This window comes from Pinus tabuliformis, chromosome 6 (assembly GCF_031772625.1).
Source record: "Pinus tabuliformis cultivar Carrire ecotype Pingquan chromosome 6, CPIR1, whole genome shotgun sequence".
NCBI lineage: Eukaryota > Viridiplantae > Streptophyta > Pinopsida > Pinales > Pinaceae > Pinus > Pinus tabuliformis.
The window spans coordinates 519,694,759-519,717,556 of record NC_142292.1 but is presented as its reverse complement, the minus strand read 5'-3'; the positions used below and the strand labels follow the sequence as shown (position 1 = coordinate 519,717,556).

Below are 22,798 nucleotides of genomic sequence, written 5' to 3'. Positions count from 1 at the left end.
ATCGAATGTAAGACCAAGACCTAGATTAATATTTTGAGGCTTAAGGTTAGTTCTAAGATTAACTAACTCAAACATCAAAGTTGAACTTTGGATCTTCGAGTTAGTTGGTTTCTTGAATATTTCCTTAAGATCATACAAGCCTTCCAGCTTAACCATAGATTTAGGTATGGGATTTACACTTATTTCTTGCTAAAGTTGGCTATCATGATGATCTTTATCTATTATCTGGTCATCATAAGAGGATTCAGATGTTAAAAAATTTATGATATATGGATCATTATCAAAAACTCGTCAATTGGTGATGTTATCGGGAATAGGAGGCCTAAAAAATAATTCTATAGAAAATTGATCAGGACTATAATCTCTTGGCGGTATGAGCTTGGATGCAATGTTAGCCAAAATATCGGCACTTTCATTTTAAAGTCTTGGAATTGGGGAAATGTTGAATGCTGTAAAATGTGAGGTGAGGTCTTGGACTAGTGATTGATAATGATTAAAATGTCTAGAAAGAGAGTGAACAGTATTCCTCAACTATTTAATTACATTTTCCAAATCTCCAAATACTTGAAGGTATTTGATATCAAGGCCAATGGCTTTATACAACCCTTGAACTAATGCTTCATACTCAGAAGTGTTCTTTGTGCATTCAAATTCAAGTCTGCATGACAACATAGTTTTTCCGCCTTTGGGGCTAACCAATATGCAACCTACTCCAGCTCCGTCATTAGATTTAGATCCATCAAAAAATAATTTCCAAAATAAAGAATGGATTACAGGTTTATCTACAAAATTTATACATTCAAAAGAATTTGTTTGAGAATAATTTTCTATTTGTGATGTAACAAAATTTTCCAAAAAGGGTGAATTATTTGCATTAAAATTGCTGAGAAATGATTCGACTGAATAATTTCCAATGATATTGCTACTGTATGATACTGGCTCATTTTCTCCTTCTAGCTCTGTGATAATATACTTTAAATGTTTCTCACGGTCGACCCTTATTTTATTTGGCTTATTACCATAAGGAAGCCACATATCGGACCAGTCTGTTGCGAAATAGCCATGAAGCTTTTCAGACCAATCTCTACTAAGGATCAAGCCATAGAAGTTAGGGATGTCGACCACAAGAACGCCAATCACTTGACATACTTTCGGGTTTGATGATAGTCTAATGGTAAAATGATTTATTTCTCCTATGACTTCGACTTTAGATTGACTTAACTGTACTATGCGAACAACATATTTCTCGGGTTGGACATTCAAATTTGCACAAATAGTTTTTGGTAAAATGTTGGATGAGGCTCCAGATTCTACTAAACAGTTGTGCAAATTATTATTGAAAACTTCAAAAGTAAAAAGAAAAGGAGGTGTATGGGATTTAGATCTACCACCTATTAAAGAAACATCAGTTGAACTCATTTTGTCTGATGATGTACTGGGAGGCCTACCCATTTCTTGAGCAGCTTGAGAAATTATAGTAGCAACAAGAGGGGAAGTGGGGACTGCTTTTAATTCTTTGAGCAATAGATTATGTTGATGTTTTAGTTTTCTAAGCTCATGGAACGTGAGATTAGCCCAAGTCTTCTTCATGTCTTCTATGATGTTGTATTCCATCTCATCAGATACTAGAAGGGTCTTAGCTGAAGATGAAGATTTGGATTGAGGAGGAGTTGTTTGAGTGGGTTTGGGAGAAGATTTATTACCTATTGATTTACCTTTGGGAGCAGGAGTTGATGATTTCTATTTTTTATTTTTTTTGTAGAAAATCAACAATGCTCTTGCTTCTAGCAGTGATAGGTAATCCTTCTTCTAATTCTTCATTATCTGACAAAGGAAGAATGGAATCCCACATTCCTTGTCCTTCAATTGCCTCTTCGTCATCGGTTTGTTCTTCAGTTATTAACACTACTTCATCCTCCACATCTAATTCAGAATTTGATATTGTGTTTGGAGGTTTAGGATCAGAGGAAGGGTTTATTTTGTAAGGTCTAAAAGATTTCCTAGAGCTACCTGCTTTTTAATGTCGACCATTTCATTGGACATGGTTTTGAGTACCTTTTGCAGACCTTCAAGATCGAAAGGATCTTTAGGTGCTTTCTTCTTGGATTCTTCCCTGAAAGTGACCTTGTTGGATTTTCTTTCTTCTAATTCATTCTTCTTTTCTAAAGCTAAGATGCTTTTTTCCACAGCTATGGCTTCTTTCATGTTTTCTACCAAAGTTGGTTTGACAACTCTATCTACAAAAATAGTTGCATTCGAGGGAAGAGAAGAAATGTACCATTCATTTTGAAATTCAATGCTTGGCCTGGAGGCCACTGGCTTTTTTTTCAATAACTTATTAAAATGGGAAATGAAGTCCTTAATCAGCTCTTTAGATTCATATTTCAAGTTTGAGAGATAATTGAGAAGAGTAGTCATTGAGCAGTCATCTCCAAAATTGATTAGGAACTGTTCCTGAAATGCATTCCAATAATAAATAGAACCATATGGTAATGAAAAGTACTAGGATCCTACTGATCCTTGTAAGGTATAAGGTAATAATCGTACAACTACATCTTATTCAACAACTCCATTTAGATTTATGCACAACATAAAGTTATTTATATGTTCTTTGGCAACAAGACCATCATCGGGATCGAACTTTGGCAACCATTTCAATGGATGAGAAGGTAAGGGATGCAATGGTCTTTCCATTTGAACAACTCCTGGATTTTCCCATGGTCTTTGGGCCATTATAGGTATTTTTGTGGAAGAAGATGTTCCAGTGGTTGAAGGTGATTGGGTAGAGGAAGTTTGTGCTCCTATACTAGTGTAAATCATGATCTGGAGTGGAAAGGTGGACGATTGAGTTTATGATGAAGATGATGGAATGAATGAGGGTGTTTCTCATGATGATGAAAGAATCTCACGATGAGTTTCTGATTTTGATTTCTTAGTTTTCCTTCAAGGAGGAAGAAGAGGAAATTCAAATGGAGTAATTAATTTTTTTTTACTCTGTGATATAGTAAATTTTCGAGATGAAGGAAAATGAGAAGAAACACTGGTTTGGGATAATTCAGATTCTTCTTGAGACAAAGAAATCCCTTGCAACTTATGAATTAGAGATTGAACTTCAAGAGTTTCTATAGAAGAAGGTTGATCTGATTTCCTTGGAGAAACACTAGTGGATTGTAAAGCTTTCTTCACAACTTCATGTTTAGGATTTGAAGATTTGGAATGTGACCGAGAAGTTAGAGGTGATGGTATGGGAGTTTTACTCTTAGAATGGCTTTCTAATTTAGATTTTCATTCCATTCATAGTGAGGCCCTCCTTCTAGCGCAAAAATTTTGAAGCCCCAAAATTCGTTGCGACAACATGGGGGATAACCACCCGATCTAGACCTTAAAAGCAACTCCTTTTCCATTTGGTATAGTGGCTCTGACTGGGGATAATGGGACTAGTTTCCATGAGAGGATTGATTTGATAATGTTGTTGTGGATGATATAAGATATAACAGAGAATGATTCAACTAACTTTAATCTAATCTAAATAATAAACACATGCATATATCTTTAATCTAACATTATCTAGCTATAAATATACCTGGGAATAAAATAAGATATGCGATCTATAGAGATGTCTAAAAGTAATTGATAATAAACATCATTCAACTGCCAAAAGAAATGAAATCGTTCAAGATAATTGTTTGGATAAATACTTAGAAAAAACAATTGAGAAAACTATATTGCATAGGGTAATTGTTCATGTGTTAAAGATGGAATCAGTGCTTAAACATCATACAAAAGTGCAATAATGCAGAACTGTAATTCAGAATTTCACACCTAAAACAATCAAAAGAAAGTATTGCTAATGCATAAATAAAACACAACCATACGATAAAAGTACCATATATGAAAGGTTCTGCTCATGGGCTCAACAATATTGATCCACTTTCATCTAATCAAACACCCTTTAAGAGTACAAAAGTTCAATTTCAATAGAACATACTCAATATTCAAAGAAAAATAGATCATGTTCCATTAATTTCATCAAAACCTTCCCAACAATACAGAAGTGTGATGTCTTGAAAAGTGTTTTTGATAAAATTTTGGACCCCTCTCTAAATTCATGAGAGGGCTTTAATACTAAAATACATGCCTCAAAAATAGATTATTACAAAAATAACTGAGGAGGTTTCAAACTACCTTACTCAGAGTGGGAAAAATTAAAACTAAAAATAGAATTAAACTAATGACTAGCTCCATTCATTTGAACTAACGTAATCAACTAACTTGATCTCTGAGATTGAAAATGTCAATCATCGATTTGAGCTAAGGAAGCTAGATGATCGTGGATTTTAATAGCCCACCAAATATGGCATCTAACAAAGCTGGAACCATCTTTTGTGTATAGGTTGTTAAACACCATAGAGTCATCCACTAGTTGTGTGGTTTTACTAGAAACGGCAAGTATGTCTCCTAATCCAGTCTGATTAGCTGTTTAATTGCTTCTTCCTTGTTTTGCGTTGTCAGATTCCATTGTTTCTCCAGTTGTTTGACATTTGGTAGAAAACATGGTATGCACTCTTTGACAAGGTTGGCACTATGGAGATTTTCATTAATGACTTCTATTATACTGCTTGTTTCTCTTGCTGCTATCATTGTCGCCCTTTCTGCCTGTTTCAACCATGAATCCCAATCTGTAAACATAATATATTTGTGGGATTCCTCTATTTTTGGTAGGTTAGCTCTTCTTCCCTCCTTAGACTCTTGCCAAGTGATAAATTCAGAAATTCGTTTATGGATTTCTTCGTATTAAAAACTCATATCAATTACTTGGTTTGCCAATTTATCACTTGTCTCACAGAGGGATTAATCTCTGAGATTTTCTGATAGAACATTTCTTCCTCTTGAATTAATAAGGAATTGAGCTTGATTTATTCTTTGATGAATTACTCAGTCTGTGGGTTATCTTTAAATTTATCCACCATGGCTTGAATTTGAAGAATCTTTGTTCATCCTTTTCTGATAAGCTAGCTAGTATTGTACCCTCATTTGCTCGAATTCCCTCTAAAGTTGAGCTACTTGTTGTTCTGCTTGCTTATTATTCTTTTCGTGTTCTAGTTGTTGTTAAAGCACCATAAGTTTTTGTTCTTTTTCTTTTAGAAGCATTCAGACTTCCGTCACTTTATCGATGGTTACTGTGGGATAAGCTCCTGCGAACTATGACAGCTTCGTGAGATTCTCTGATGGGTCAACGAGAGTGTCATTCCACACAACATCCATTGGTTCATTCTCTAGAGTTGTAACAACCATGGTGTCTAGGTTCCTCTTCTCCCTTTGTCTTTTAACTACAGCCTTATGAGTAGGATTATAGAATATATCTAATGGAGATATCTCTTTAATTCTCAAGACAATTTTGGAAGTAGGAAAAGCAGGAATAACATCAATATCTTGAATACCTATAGCACCTTTCTCTATTGTGTTTGGATTTTATTTGTGTTGAGTCTGTTTGGGGGTTTGCAATTCAGATGTTTCCTCAAGATTTGTGCCATTTTGAAGCTTCTGACTGAATTTCTCCCATTCCTTGTCTAAGTCGATGATTGGAATTTTTCTTGTTTGAGCTGAAGTGGAAGCAACTTATGTCTACTTCTTTTCCAAGGCTTGTTCGGTCGTTTCATTATTATTTCTAGTTGTATCTTTCTTAGAATCTTTATTAGGACCTCCTCCTCCATTCTGAGATTGTTGTTTTGAGTGTTCTGACTCGTGAATCGACTTCTCTTGGGTTTCTTCATCAGAATTTTCTTTCGAACTTCCCTCCAGGCTTACGCTAGGTGTTGATTCACTTATTGGTTCAATTTGTAATAGGTCCAAAGGGACCTTTAAAAATCTCTTTTTCCTATATACATGAAAGACATTAATATCATCCGAGTTTAACTGTAATGATGCTGAATGTAGGACGTGTACAAAGGCTCATGCTCCTTGAAAGAGGTCATCGAAGGAATCCTCTTCGTGAGTAAACTATTTGACTTTAACCATAGTGGTAAATTCTTTAGCAACTTGATTTGGGTCATACTGTCTCCATGGAACTATGGCCAGTTTTAGAGACATAATAATCTCTGCTTCTTTTACTACATGTCCATAGTCATGTAGTTTGAAAGCACTACATTTTAATGGGAAGACTGGCCAAATGGATTTCTTTTGTTCCCTCAAGCATTTGGTTATACCAGCCTCCCCTTTTGTCTAGTAGGCCATCTCTCTGTCCAATACCTTGTCTGGGATATAATATGGGAGGACGTGGAGACAAGAAATACTCCCAAAAAATCTGATGTAAGTGAACATCTCTTCACCGAACAATCTAGCAACTGGCAAGATGTCTACCTTGGCTTCTTCAGAAAATCTAGGGGTCGTTCTATCAAAAATGGTTTGGAAAATTTTGTAAAAATGGGGATTAAATAGGGATTCTGAAAAGATTTTATGGTATATATGGATGTGGAGAGGGTTCTTTACAGTCCACTTCCATCCCATGTTTGGAAATTGAGAACAAAAATAAATGGTGTCCATAACATAAGCACTCATATAAAAAGGAAGGAAAATCCTTGAGGAAACACTTATCTATTGTCTATATTCGCTTATAGCCATTTCTAAATTGTCTGATAAAATATGACTCCAGTTCATAATTGTTGCATTACTTGTTGCATTAATTAAGGGAGGCCATTCTATAGAAAATTTGGTACTATTAGCTTTACCAAATAATCTACACATCATCGCAGCTAAGAAATTATGTGGTGCAGAGAGGGATGCAATTGGGTACATACCAGACTTGTCCCGTTTGAATTTGCCTCGACCTGACCTCCAGGTCTGTGTAACGTCAATGGTTCTTCGTTTTCTTTGCTGAAATGCTCAAGGAAATATTTATTATAGAGATTTTGAGTCTATTGTAGCTAGTACATCTGGCGCAAATTATCTGTCGTGAAGCAATGGAGATTATCGGATAATCATAGGGTGAAAATGACAAAGAAAACTCAATGATACAGTTAATGCCGAAAGGTGACAAGGAAGAAGCTTTTATTAGAAAATGTAGATGAAAGATATCAAATCACGTCGAGCAGTTCTAATCATAAATGTCATTAAAACTTATTAAATATGCACTAAGATCAATTATCGTGGCCTTTATTATTCATTTAAGTCATATCATTGCAAAATTGTGAGGAAAAACTTTAAGGTGATAAGTTTAAAGTGTGAAATGTTGATTATGCGATTGCGATAAAGATTATCGCAATATCGTAAATTGCAATATCGCATTTTTGCTTTTGTGTTATTTCGAAGTTTTTTAGAATTTTGCGAGATGCGATGAGCGGAATACCTTTTATCTTTTGAAGTGCACTTCTCTTGAATGAATATTTATTGGATAAAGTGACCTTTACTATGTGCAGAACTTAACCATAGTTTATAACATTTGTCGAATACTCACATTGGGTCCGGGTCATATCATGTTTCGAAAATTTTCTATTTCACATGATTGGCCTTTGAGTAAGTGCTGTGATGTGATGAGTATTGACTTGTTATGTCACAATATCGTAATTTGCATATTCTAAAGGCTTTGTTAGTTGTGCTTTTCGTGAATGCTGATATGCGATTGCGATAGGCACTATATTCTACATGAAATACCTTAAGTATTAGTTTTAAATGGAAATTTTAATGATATCCTAAGTTTATTATGGTGATCCCTTTATATTTCAATTCACAAATCCTGGTTTTGTAATTAACTTTTGTCACACATGATCTAGCACTATGTGATAAAGCGATAATTGCTTATAAAGGGTTTTGGCTTGATACCTTATATTATTTAAAAATTTATTTCTAACAATTTCAAAAAGGAAGCTCTTAAGGGCTAAGTTTTGGAAATTTCTTTGTAAAGGGTCTCTATTTATCAATAGAATATTAACTATTAAATCAATAAATGAGGGGGTTGTTGAACATTACAACACCCCCATTGCACAAAATGTGGAAGAAAGTTGGGGTTGGAAGAACACCAGCTACTCAGTGAAGAATGGTTATTTGCACATGCTCGCTGACACCCATTTACATCATAAAAATTCAGTTTGGGGAAAAATATGGAAAACAAATGCCATTCCAAAAATCAATTTCTTCTATTACTTGCTTACCCATAAAAAATCATTACAAATGAAAACCTTAGAAAGTGGGGGCAAATTGGCCCCTCAAGGTTTCCTCTCTGCGAATCAGAGGAGGAGTCGATCTCTCATATCTTCCTGCAATGTCATGTGACGAAGGAAGTTTGGGCTGTGGCCCTTGGTCCCCTATACTACAAAACCATCTGGCTTGCAAATATTCATTCCTTCTTCAACTCTTGGCCCAATTCGTATGTGGGCTCCCTTTAGGCCAAAAACAAATTTAAGGAGGTTTGGTCCGCTCTCCCAAAGTATATTAATTGGAAAATATGGATATCCAGGAATAAGGTGATTTTCAGAATGTCCCAGATCCCTACAAGGTATATAGCCATGACATCCCTCTCGACCTGTATGGAACTGCATAAACCGGTTAAGGACCCTTCTTTGGATCAGCTGGAGTTTGATTGGATGGCCCCATGGGAGGTCCCCCTGACCCCTCAGGATTTGGAGTGAACTCCCTGTGTTTGGGCCAATTTTATTCTGAGGCTATCCCTGAAGCAACAAGTGGAATGGATAAAAACCAAAAATAAGTGGACCCTTCAATTTGAAGGTTCGTCAAAAGGTAATCCTAGGGTGTCACAAGGGGTAGGGATTCTCATTAATCCTGAAGTAATCATAAGATTTAGTTATGCTTGGGGGCTAGGCCGGAAGACTAATAACCAAGTTTAAGCTTATGGAATGCCCCTGGGACTAATCCTAGCACAAAGAAATGGGATAAAAAAGATTCAGGTGTTAGGAGACTCCATGATCATTATAAGGCATATGATTAACACTTCAAAGGCTAAGATCTCTAACCTTAATCAAATCATTACAAGGGCCCAGAACATGCTCCCTGGTTTCAACTCGATGACCTTTTATCATGTCTTGAGGGGAAATAATCAAGATGTTGATAAACAGGTTAATAAGGCAAGCCATTTTTATGAGAGATTTTTCGGTGTAAATCACATGAAATTTCATGTGATTTACGTCAAAAAATCTCTCATAAAATTGACATGGATCACAGAAGCCTCAATTCAACAAAGGCAAGCCATCTAGAGGAGGAAAACTGTGTAATAAACGATGTCGGGAGCACGAAAAAAGTTATTAAGAAAATGAAGAGAGATATAGGTAGGCAGGAAATAAAGTCTCAAATGACAACTAAGGAAGTGAAAAAGTCACATCTGACATACCATAAATATATGAAGCCCCCCGCCCCGCCTCCTCTTGCTAGCTCTCTCCCGCCATCTTCCTTCCCCCCCCGCTTCCTATCCCTCCCATCTCCCTTCCACTTTCTCCAATTCCCCTTCCCCTTCCCCTTTCTCTGTGGCCCCTCCCATTTCTCCTTTGTCTCTCTACGTTATAACCACCACCCTCAGTTCCTCCTACCCTGACGCATCACCCTTTGCAAGCTCCAGCCAGCCATGTGAACTTGTGGCAAGTCGGACATCTAGACTCGCTCGAAATGTGGCATCTTATGTAATTTTTGTACCACACATGTTTCAAGATTATATCACAACGTGTGGCCTCATTGTTTTTTCCCTGGTTCTCATAGAATTGGGCGACGCAACACCTTGTGCATCTACAAGGATTTGACATCTATGGAGCATAATTTAATTCGAGACCTTAGTGAAGTCAAGCTCACTTGTGGGAGAATTGTGGGGATGACAGATAGAGATTAGGAGCTTGGTGGGAAATTAATGGAGGGTGGTAGAATTATGGTGGAGTACTCATGGGATCTCGATTTCAATATTATTCTCGCTCATCTCTGCATCACCTCTTGGTCAGGCAACAGTTATAATGTGCAAACTAGTATGTGGATTTTGTATGTTTTATGGTTTGAGAGTGGGACGATGGCCTCTGCAAAATCCTAGTGGCTAGAGCTGAGGTTTTTTTGTATCAGTTTCAGTGTCGTGGAGGCTGGGAATTATGCTCTTAAGAGGCGAAATGACGGTAGGAATGTTTGTCTGTGTGAGGTATTAAAGGAAAATAAATAAATTTTGAGTATAATTGGAAGCTCGAGGGTGTTGAGCTTTGGTTGTTCTAAGTGTTTGCAGTCAAAATGGATTTGGGACACTGGGTGGGTTCGTAATTCTCTCCAAAAGAGGGAGGAGAATTAGAGTCGATGTGAGTTTGGCAGGTGCATACTTGTCAAGGATCAGGGTAGTCTTTTGTGGGTGAGAGAGGGTGCTTGGTTGTGGGAGATCGTGGAAAATAGTGCCACTTTTTGGAGCCTGATAAAAGGCGAGGCTTTGGAATCCAACATGCAAGGTACTGAATACAGTTCTCGGCCGGGCACGTGGGGAAGCCACAAGCCAAGGTCCAGTGGGCTGAGGATCAGTTCCTCGATGCAGGGTGGTATATACATATCCTCCTGTCTCACCTGTGTCCAAGATCATTGGGACCTGAGGGAATCACTAACAGAACTCCAACGCAACATGCACCAACAAATGCATGAGAACATGACCATGTAGGGATTGAGAAATGGGAACACATCAGGCAATTGGAGGCTTAAGTGGATGCACTGCGCCATCAGCTGGAAAATTTGAAGATCAAGGTGGAAGCCATGGAGGATGGCATGGGGGCAAACACGAAGGGCGTGAAAAACTAGGAGAATTCCAAAGTCTCATAAGATGCCTCCCCTGGCCTGGATCTAAATAGCCGAGCTCCTATGGATATCTGACCACCTCTGTATTCGTTTTGTTTTTTTTATTATCAAAATGATGAATTGTAAATGTATATACCTCTTATTTCAATTTTGTCGAAGTTATAGTTGTAGATATCCCAGAATGGGAAATTTTTGTAAGCAAGATAGCCATATCTACTGCAATAGTCTAGATGGGCCAATAAATTTTTATCATCTTGTTGAAGCATGGATAAATTGATGTAAAGACCTGATTTTTTTGCGAATGGGTGCAACTTTTTAATATGACCATTACTCATTCTGGTTTTAAAAAAACATGGTTTTGAGATATGGAATTTAAAAAATAATAATAAGAACAAAAAAAAATCAATATGAATCATATATAAAATATTTTGACATCCACTTTCATATATATATATATATATATATATATATATATATATATATATATATATATATATATTGTCGCAACTAAGAAAAACACCAAATTGTTATATGATACCCCTTTGCTTGTGGGACAAGGGACCTAACTCCATGCAATGATCTGACTATTAATGTTTATGGAGGTGTACATACTCTAGCCCCTTCTATAGTTGAACATGTGACCTCTTACGAGAAATAATTTGTTCTTAACCATTATGTGTATGTATGTAATGCCTTGGAAGACTGAATTGAAAATGAAAGGGTTTTTCAATTTGATTTGAATAAATTTCTAATGAGAATGGAGGATGTCCCCCACTAGCTTTAATAAGATTGCAAAAGAATAAATGATCGAGGCATCTCCCACCTATATGTGGTGTTCGTGGTGTTGGAGAGGATGTGGTTCCTTCAATGTGTCACTTGTTTTCCTTCATGTGTGCTAAAACAAACCCATAATCCCTATGGTAGAGGGATGTTGGAACACTATGTCTTAATGTGCAACAAAATGATGGGAAGGAGTGCAAACACCTCCCCAGCTAACGTTTTCTGTGAGAATTATAAGTTGTGATCATTAGAACACAAGGTTAAGAATGGTTGTACTCAAGGGAAGGTTTAATAGCTAGGTGAGGGGCCTTGATTGACTAATTTTTATGATGACTTTAAAGGACTTGGAGGGAGATCTCTCCTTGGTGGGTTGGTAGTTTCATGAGAGTACATTATCTCTTCATTTTCTGTTAGTTTTATGGTTGTTTATGGACCTATTTTTCCTTTCAATTCCTTATAAGTTGCATTCTTTATGAGTTCTCTAGTATTTCTACTTTTTTTGGAGCATTAAAAAGGCCTCGCAAAGGAAAGGCCTCTCATTAGTGAGGGCTCTAGGTTGAGCAAGCCCACCGTTGTGGGGGTTGCATTAATTTTTTTGGTCACTTTGCCCATTCAAGATCATGGTAGAGGGAGTGTGAAGTTGGGGTGTTATTACCAAGAGGGTTTCTAATTTTAAGAACTAAATGACAAGTAGTGTTTGGTACACCTAGAGAAGAAGTGGAAGAATAATGTTTGGGTAGGCTAAGTCTCTTCCTTTACACATATCTATCATCTTTCCCAAGCTATTGGAGATGCCTAGGAGGAAAAATTTTTTTGCTACAATTAGTGCTTGGAAAGGGCTAAAATAAATATGGAGGAGTTGGAGAAGGGTGTGGAAGAATGGAGGAATAAATTGATGGAGGACCATTTCCTTGAAGAGGTACACGGATAGGTCTTTCACCCAATTCATTCACTCTTAGGAAACAATTTTTTTCAAGATTCTTGAAAGCTATTGGCTTATTAAAACCAGTTCTTCTCAAGCCCTAGAGAGGAAATAAACAACCTAGGAAGACACCTTGCAAAGAGTTTATAATTTTTAGGGAAAGTTTAAAAGAACGAGTAAAGGGTTCTTTGGTATTAGTGTTTTAGTCATGTCAATAACATAGGGAAAATTAGCCCAATTATAGGATGACAGGGTACACAACACCCCATCCAACCTTATCATTCTTTAGGATGAGGTCAAACCTTTAAAACCAAAGAAGGAATGAGAAAAAATAACAAAGGAAGTTGAGGATAGGTAGGTAGAGGAGCACCTCCAAACTTCCTTGTTTAGTGTTTCTTTTTGTTTGTTTGTCAAGTTGTCTCTATCTTTCAAAGGTGACTATAGGCTTAACCTTTAGCTTGAGAAACCATGAGCTAGGGGCATCTCAGATGTCAAAATCACTTGGGCATTGCACTCGGCCTAGGCCACACTAGCCCTTAATAAGATTGGATTTTTACCCACGGTGTTTCAAACCAGTGACCTTCACGTCACAAAGTGACATAACAATACACCCCATCACCATTTATTTTGTGCCCCGTGGGCCCCTTGTTTAATGTTATGGTATAAACATTGTTACCTTTTTAATAAATATTAAGATAATGGAAAAAGTGTTTTTTTTTTTTTTTAATTTCCACCAATATAATATATATGTAATTCATATATATAATATCAAAATATTATTTAATGTAAAAATATGTGATAAATAAATATGAAAAATACATGGTAAATAAATATGTAGTTAGAATAAACTAAATTTATGATAATAAACTTAAAGAATTATATTAAAATTACTATGGTTATCCTAACAACTTATTACTATTATAGTAACAACATAATGATTGGAAAATCTTATCATGGTCATAGCAATTTAATTTTTTTATAAAAAAAACAATTTAATGATTTTTATAAAAAAATAATAATATACTCTATATGTAATTCATATATATATAATATTAAAATACTATTTAATATAAATATAAGAATACATGGTAGATAAATATGAAAAGTACATGGTAAATAAATATGTAGTTAAAATAAACTAAATTGATGACAATAAGAATAAAGAATTTTATTGAAAGTACTATCGTTACCCCCCACAATTTTTCTACTATTACTATTATAGTAACAAAATAATGATTGGAAAATTTTATCATGACAATAGTAATTTAATGGTTTATATATATATTAGTAATATTTATTATTAGATGTGTAATATGTTTTAGAAGTAAATTTTTTTATTAGTAATACTTATTATTAAATTTGGAATATGTTTTAAAAGTGTTTTTGTTTAGTTAAAAGTTTATTTTCCTCCAACATAAAGAACAACGATGAAATTTGATGGAAAAATTGCTCGACACCTGGTAATTTCTTTGTTTAATACAGATTAAAAAAAATCAAACCATCAAAATCCTTTATTAAAATGATCAAAACAAATATTAAAACAACAAAAACCATCAAATTTGACAAATATTTTAAATTTGAAATTCCTAATTACTTAAATATTAAAAAATCAATCAACTTACATTCACAAAATAATAACCATAAATAACTTTGTTCAATGCCTACTAAGTTACTATAGGTTTTCGCACCGTTACCTATAATATTCAATATCACATTATTCACGTATGAAGGATGCGTAAGCATTACTTTTTTCCATACGTCAAGTTTTAAAAGGTGATTTCGACGTTCACGAATTTGTTTTCTGGTCAAAAAATTATTATGGCTTTTTGCGCCCTCAGCGGCATTGCATTATCGAAAGTAAGTTTGCTGATCCCCAAAAGGACCTAACATGATATGAGATAAAAGTAGATTATAGACCCATATGAAATATTAAATTAGTTATTATAATAATAAAAAAAATATTATTGTTACAGTGACAACTCAATGATGGGAAAATGTTACCATTACAATAAAAACTCAATGGTTCTAATAAAAAAAAGTTATTCAGACCAAAAAAGGTAATTCTTTTTAGTCCTTACCTTTAGCAGGACTATAGCGATCGATTGATCGCTGACCCTGCATTAATTCATTTTTTGACCAATTTTTTTTCTGCCTATACATATTTTAACCAAAGTTTAATGCTAACAATGTCATTCACTGAAATTTTAACCAAAGTTTTTCTTTGAAAAATATTGTACCTCTTATTACGGCCTTCACGTGGCCCGAGACGGAAATATTGTGGTAACTTCTCTATATACAAAGTTTTCTGGCACCCTGCATTTTAATTACAAAGTTTGTTTATATCCGAGAAAAATTATGTTGCACTTCATTTTATATCCAAAGTTGGGGCAACAATGATTTTTTCGTGCCTTCATTTTATCCAACGTTCATTTTATCCAAAGTCTGGTTGGGGCCACTTTTTATTAAGATGAAACCACGTGTTGGGTTAGCAAAGTTAGAGAGGAAGCCAAGTGTTTCATGCATGTCACGTAGCTCTGGCTAAGCTTTCAAGCTAAATTGACTCTGGGAGCCTACCTTCTATGCTTGTTCCTTATTGTGTTCTGAGCTTTCAAGCTAAATTTACTCTGGGAGCCTACCTTCTATGCTTGTTCCTTATTGTGTTCTGAGCTTTCAAGCTAAATTTACTCTGGGAGCCTACCTTCTATGCTTGTTCCTTATTGTGTTCTTCTATTCCTTGTCTCTGTAATTGAATTTTCAGCTGAGGAAGATATTAATGTGTGAGGAAGATATTAATGTGTGTTTATCCATTAGCATGACATCGAGCGAGAAACCACCTTCTGGTTACATAGCTTCAACCCGAGAGATGTGCCAGGGAAGCCACGCAACATGGGATCCCCGTCATAAATGCAAGTACCCAGATGCTTCAGTGCTTCACCCCTGTGAAGCAGTGTCAACAGGTATTTGATTTCTTGATCTTTCTTCTTTTAATTTCCTGAAGTGTTATCATATTGAATTATTAAAACAGAACCATGATCTAGATTAACGCAATTTGTGTAATTTGTGTACAGCATGTGTGGACTTGGCGATATATGAAATTTTGACCAGAGTATAGGTATAAGGAAAATGGGAATCCAACTAACCGATAAGGCAAAGTCTCAAGCATTGTCAATTACTTCTCCGGGTGAAAAGAATATCGAGCCATGTTTTTTTTTTGTAAGGCTCATATTTGGAACTTGGAATTTATCAACTTTTTTATTTTTTTTTTTTCTCCAGAAAAACCCAAGATATTTATGAATTGTCTCGTTTGGCCTGCCTTTATAGTAAAATATAACTATTTATTTTGATTTTGAAAGTGGCGCCATGGCTTTGGGGACCTCCCATATTGCTTATGAAAATTTCTATCAGTATCTATGAATTTACTATTATGCTTAGAGTGAATTTCATATTTTTAATGAAAATAAATGTTGACCTATAAATTTGTATTCACTTCTCAAATACCTTTATTTACTTAACTATCATATACTTTTAGGAGAAATGATTTAAGCAATCTAAAATGTAAAACCATAAATATACTCTATCAGATTGACTTTAAGGTATATTAACTAACGACGGAGTCTCATTAACACAGGTTTGGATTTTTTTTAACAGCAATTTGGTTACTACAATTTTAAAGTAAGGCTGTGTTAGACGAAATTCCTCTCTCAAAAACAAATATAAATCTTGGATTTCGTCTGAAGAAGACTAATGTATCGATTCGTCGGCTGTGTAATGATTATGGTAATTGAAATGCTTACTTTTTCAGATAACCACTGCAATACAATTACAAAAAGATTAATTTTATAGGTAGACATTATGTTCAAATCTTGATCGTTTGACATATGGAATATGCTGAAAATTTTTGTTGATTATAATGAAAATTTTGGTCGGCCATTATTGGTTTTGGCCTATGACCAAGGAATCTGTTTGTGTGATGCAATCTAGTGCATAAAGTGTGAATTTATTGCTGAATACCGAATATAATTAAACCAAATCTATTGCAAAATGGAAGTAAAATATTAAATTGAAGAGTATGCTGGCTAAACCTTACAGTTCCAGCTTGATGGATAGCCCATTCAATATAATCATGTGGCAGTGATACCTTCGTATTCCCTTCGAAATATGGTAAACTTCAACGGCACTCTGTCTCTGTTCATAGCCAAGGTTTTTGCCCAACCTTGCATCGTCATGATCGACCCTCCCTCTCTGTGCCCACCCACAATTTTTCCTCACCGAGCATCCTCTGCATAGTTTTTTTTGTGTTTTCCTCTATTATTTTCATGGGATATGTACCTTTCATATTTTTTTTCTAGTCTGCAAAATTTTTTTAACTTTTGCTGAATAAGTTTTTTTACTCATAAATAAAGTCACAATTTTTTTTTTAAATATAATGCTTCTAATTTTTTTTCCAAAGAAAAAATTTGGGTTGTGCGTTTCCTCTCAAGAAAAATATTGACAAGTTTTTTCGTTAAAAAATTACTTTTCGTATTTTTTTCTTTTCTGCTTTTCCTGTCAAGAAAAAAATTCAAGTTATTTTTTTAATAAATTTTCATTTCCTTAAAAAGAAATATATATATATATATATATATATATATATATATATTTCACATCTTTGAATGATATAAAAAATATTGTAGCATTTAAATTTATCATCCTTGTTTGATATGTACCCAGTGATGACTAGATGAGACATATGGAATGGGCATGAGTCTTGGAAAGTGAAAAACACGTCTTACATGCAAAAAAGGCGCACATGTAGCACAATGCATGCAGATGGTAATTATTAAAAAATACTATTAATTAATTATGGACACGCTTTTCCATCGATGAAATGCTAGAATAATCATGCACACATTAAAACACCTTAGTACTTCGATGCTAGGTCAGTGGGCATGCGTGCTAAGGGGATCACTGATCACTGTTTGATGCATACTTGGAGCTCTTCTAAATTGATCTTGGTATTTTCCACCAGTCTTTTTTTAAAACCTCTCTCTTTAGCTTGATACGTTAGCTTCTACGGTATTTTACTTAAAACCTCTCTCTTTAGCTTGATACGTTAGCTTCTACGGTATTTTACGGTTTAGATGGAAGGGTTCTGATGGAAAGCAGAGTTACCATGGTGATTTTTCCACTTTTCCCTGGGCATGACCTCACTCATTTGCAGTTTTGCATGCTGGAAAGTTTAGCGCTGCGACTGGAATGTTCTCCAAGAAGTTGCAACCTGTATCGATTCTCAATGAGGTATTCCGTGTGATTTTTATATCATTGTTTCTGCCCTTGGTTGAATACAGCATGAGACCTGAATTTTCCAATGGTTGGTCCGTCCTCCTTTGCTCTAGAATGTGGAGTTACAGGTCGGCGCCTTCATTGACAACCCAAATCAGGTTCTCCAGTCTATACTCCATTCTCTTGGACTTCAGTTCAATGTCTTAAGCTTAGAGTCTTCTCTTAGGATTCCCGACTTAAAGCCTTACAGGATTGTAAACAGTAGCGACAGCAACGAATTAATCTGCATGTGTATTTTTTTTCTTAAAACGGTCAAAGCCCTCATCTTTTTTTCTGTGCTAGTCTAGGATTTTCGCTCGTATGATCTCTTGTACAGTTTTGTTAATGCAGCAATTAATAAATCATATGCTACTTATCTCATAATCAAATTTAAAACGAAATACTACCAAAAACCTGAATCAGATGCCGTAATGTTTCTGAAAATTGTGTTTTAGATCATATAGTCTTTAGCTTAGATGGTTTATCTGTAACTCAGTGCAATGGTCCTCCATATTCAAAATTTCCAAGCTTTTTGTTGTAAGAAATTCCTTAATTGTCGACCGGTAGGGACACATCTTTTAGCTTGGCCGATAGGGAGACCTAACCTATCCTCTCTCGCATTGATACTCGCCTACATTACCTACAATTCCGTTCCTATAAGCCCTTCGGGGGAAGTAAGTAAAGCCATCCCCATCCCCACTACTGAACGGTTTTTTTTTTTTTTGAAGTTATATGATGCAGCCCTCGTATTGTTCAGCAGGAAGACACATATAAAGTTTGAGTTTCTTTATAACGATATATTTTGAGATAGATACCTATTACTAAATAAATTTTAAATATGCGACAATAAATTAAAAATGATTTTCTACATTTTATAATTTCGGTTCTGTCATTCCCAGGCGCTGAGATCTATGTTTCTTGCCAAGTCAAAATTTTAAATATTTTTTTTAATAAATGTTAACTATATGATATCAACAATTTCAGAATTCTGAGCACTATCTCTATAATTCCTATTTATTTCATTGTTCAAAATTCCTAATAGGGTTTGCCTGAGTTGAATAATGTTGGTTTTTTCTCGTCGGCCAACTAAAGAAGTGCTTTGTGGAATATTGGTTCAAATAATGATAGTTACCACTGTTGACGAGAGTCCAAATTACAGTTGCCTCAGTTCTCCTTCGTTACAATTAAAAAGCCTCACGGAGCAAGAAATAATTTGCCGCAGTTCTAGCTCGTCTACGTTTGAAAACCTTCAATACAATAAAGAAACAGTGGTCAGTCAGGACCCGCGTATCAACAAATAAAGGTTTTGAAAATCTTGATACTTTCAAAACGGTAAAGGTAAGTTTAGAAATGAAGATGTTCAGGATAGTTTAACGTTTCAAGGACAAACCTTGAAATTTTTCAGATTCATATTTAAAAAAAAAATACATATGTATAATTTTGATCAATGTTAATATTCCATAAATCCATTATTAAAGTTAATTTAAGGAAATGAATCTAAACTAATAAATTTCTCTCTATATATAAACCACTAAAAACGAACTCTCTTCCCCATCTGGCCCAGAGAAATGAAGCTTATGCCAAGTTTACAGTTGGACAAAGCTACCCAGACGCATCTCGGTCATGATGGAATAGGAAAATGGAAGCCATTAAAATATTTGATGTTGCAGTATATTATTAATATATTGAATAAGAAACAAAGGAAACAATAGACTGTGGATGACTTCACGGTTCAATCCAAATTGTTGATACATATTTATTTTATGTATAAGCTAGGAAGATTTAACGTTTTATTTTTTTGACAGTTTAAGTTATATATAATGATTATAATAATAAGAATGATCAAAATATATAAAGATAGTTTATTTGATATTAAGAAGCTCAGAGATGTAGAATATGAAATGGCTTCTCTAAGCTACCTGATATGCCAATATAATTTTGAAGAAAAAAATATAAAAAAACAATGGAGAAATAAAACACACTCCCCGTTTGAGCTCAAACTTATTGTAAATTTCATATTGAGTTAAATCATTAACTATATTGTTATATGGTAAACTTATTAGTGACACTATGAATCTTCTGAAAGCTAATTTTGAGCACACCACCCTAATAATTCACTGCCCTAATTTTGCACAAAGAACACAAAATCTACTGACTAATTTGTCAACAATTTACATAACAAAATTAAGCATTATTCCAAACACTCCCCCTTAATGATTAATGAGGGTGTACTATCTTATCTTGTAGTGTCAAAAACTGAGCTTTTGCAACTGCTTTGGTGAAGATATCTGCTAGCTGATGCTAAGTATTTATATGCTTCAATTCAATATCCTTCTTCTACAACAAATCTCAAATGAAGTGATATTTCATGTCAAAATTCTTTGTCTTACTTTGATGAACCAGATGACATTTACATTATCACAATAAATCATTGTAGGTTGAATTTGTTTTCTTCCAATTTCTTCCAAAACTTTTCTGAGGCAAAGAGCTTGTGTACCTGCTCAGGTAATTGCAACATACTGAGCTTTTCTCGATGAGAGAGGTAATTGCAACATACTCCGCTTCTGTGGATAAGAGGGCAACAATGCTTTTTCCATTTTTAGGTCCACGTAATTAAACTAGAACCAAAAGAGAAACAATTTACAGATGTGAACTTACAGTCATCAATACTACCTCCCTAATCTCAATCACTAAATCCAACAAGATTGAACTTTTCATAAGAGTAGTAATGAATACCAAAATTTAGAGTTCCTTTCACATACCTTAAAACCCTCTTGGCTGCCTCCATTTGTATTTCAGATGGATTTGTCATATACCTTGAAACACGTGAAATGTGTGGATGATTGTTCTAACATTTCATCCATAAAAACGCGTGCCCATAATTAACTAATAGAATTTTTTTAATAATTACCATCTGTGCATGCATTGTGCCACATGTGCGCCCTTTTGCATGTAGGACGTGTTCTTCACTTTCCCTATAGCATGAGACTCATGCTCATTCCATATGTCCCATCTAGTCATCACTCGGTAAATATCAAACAAGAATGGTAAATGAAAATGCTACAATATATTTTATATTATTCAAAGATGTGAAATAAATATATATATTTATTTCCACGTCTTAGATTCTTTTTAAGAAAATGAAAATTTGTTAAAAAAATAACTTGAATTTTTTTCTTGACACGAAAAGCAAAGAATGAATTTTTTTTAAAGAACAAAAATACAAAAGTAATTTTTTGACAAAAAAACTTATCAATATTTTCTTGACAGGAAACACACAACCCTAAATTTTTTCTTCGGAAAAAGATTAGAAGCATTATATTTAAAAAAAAATATTTGTGTGACTTTATTTATGAGTAAAAATACTTATTCGGCAAATGTCAAACGAACATATTTATTAAAAGAAATTACATAGATTGTGTTTGACAACAAAACACATAAAACTAAAATATTATTTTGAGAAATTAAAAAAAAGGTCTATAAAAATAGGGAAAATAGATATATATATATATATATATATATATATTTATCTTCTCTTATTGAGGAAATGAAAAGTATGCAAAAAAAAATTTGCAGACTAGAAAAGAAATATGAAAGGTACATATCCCATGAAAAAAAATGGAGGAAAACACAAAAAATAGCCATGCAGTGGATGCATGGAGGAAAACACAAAAAATAGGCATGCAGAGGATGCTCTGTGAGGAAAAATTGTGGGTGGGCACAGAGAGGGAGGGTCGATCATGGCGATGCAAGGTTGGGCCAAAACCTTGGTTATGAGCAGAGACAGAGTGCCGCTCGAAGGGAATACGAAGGTATCACTGCCACATGATTATATTGAACGTGCTATCCATCACGCTGGAACTGTAAGGTTTAGCCAACATACTCTTCAATTTAATATTTTACTTCCATTTTGCAATAGATTTGGTTAATTATATTCAGTATTCAGCAATAGGTTCACACTTTATGCACTAATTTCATCACACAAAGAGATTCCCTCGTCAGTAAAGGCAAAATAAGAAGGCCCTATATGATGAACTTGAAAAAGTAAGTATTTCAATTACCCTAATCATATTCCAGAACACTGAGATATATGTATATATGTATATTCGGTCAGGAACAAACTAGAGTTTTGTGCTTGAGGGAGGCCATTCACTTACTACAAGGATTATCGGCTACATGCAGCACTTGTTATTAATAATATGCATAATTACATATTCCCTTCACAAAGGATGTGTAAGCAATACTATCTTCCATAGGTCAAGATTTGAAAGGTGAGCTCGACATTCACTATTTTGTTTTCTTGTCGAGGAATTTTTATGGTCTCTTTTGCCATTTTCCATTTATCATCGTATAAAATGAGCATGCTTACTACACGACATTCACCATTAGGCCCCTTTTCGTCTTTTTTCCATTCATCAATATCGAAAGTGAGCTTGCAGTCCCCTTAATGCGCCACAGTAAAAATCACTTGGAATATTTTCCGCTGAGATTATATAAATTATATATTTTATACATTTTTTTATGGTCTCTTTTGCCATTTTCCATTTATCATCGTATAAAATGAGCATGCTTACTACACGACATTCACCATTAGGGCCCTTTTCGTCTTTTTCCATTCATCAATATCGAAAGTGAGCTTGCAGTCCCCTTAATGCGCCACAGTAAAAATCACTTGGAATATTTTCCGCTGAGATTATATAAATTATATATTTTATACATTATGGACTTTGAATATTCTTTCTAAATTAATAAATTATATGTTTTAAATATTGCGGAGATTGATATTGAAGTTGGAAATTATGATTAGGTTTAATAATTGAATAATAAAACGAATCTAGCAGCCGTCCAATCTAATAGTGTTAAACTTATCTACATGCTTTGGATGTATCTGGTGAGTTAATTTGAGAGGACCAATCTTCAACATCAATCTCATCCACGCCTTCACGATGCTATTCTCTACATTTTCGCCTTTGTCGGCTTTTTTCAAATGTCCATGTTCAATCTTGCTTTATTATTAGTTCTTGTCTGGGACTATTTGCG

The 22,798-nt window shown here is 34.6% G+C and overlaps 1 pseudogene; it reads right to left on the bottom strand.

The window, feature by feature from the left end:
* LOC149259591 (kinesin-like protein KIN-14R) overlaps positions 1–20,546 on the bottom strand; it is a 38,799-nt pseudogene extending 18,253 nt beyond the window's left edge.
* Positions 20,547–22,798: the final 2,252 nt, after the last annotated feature.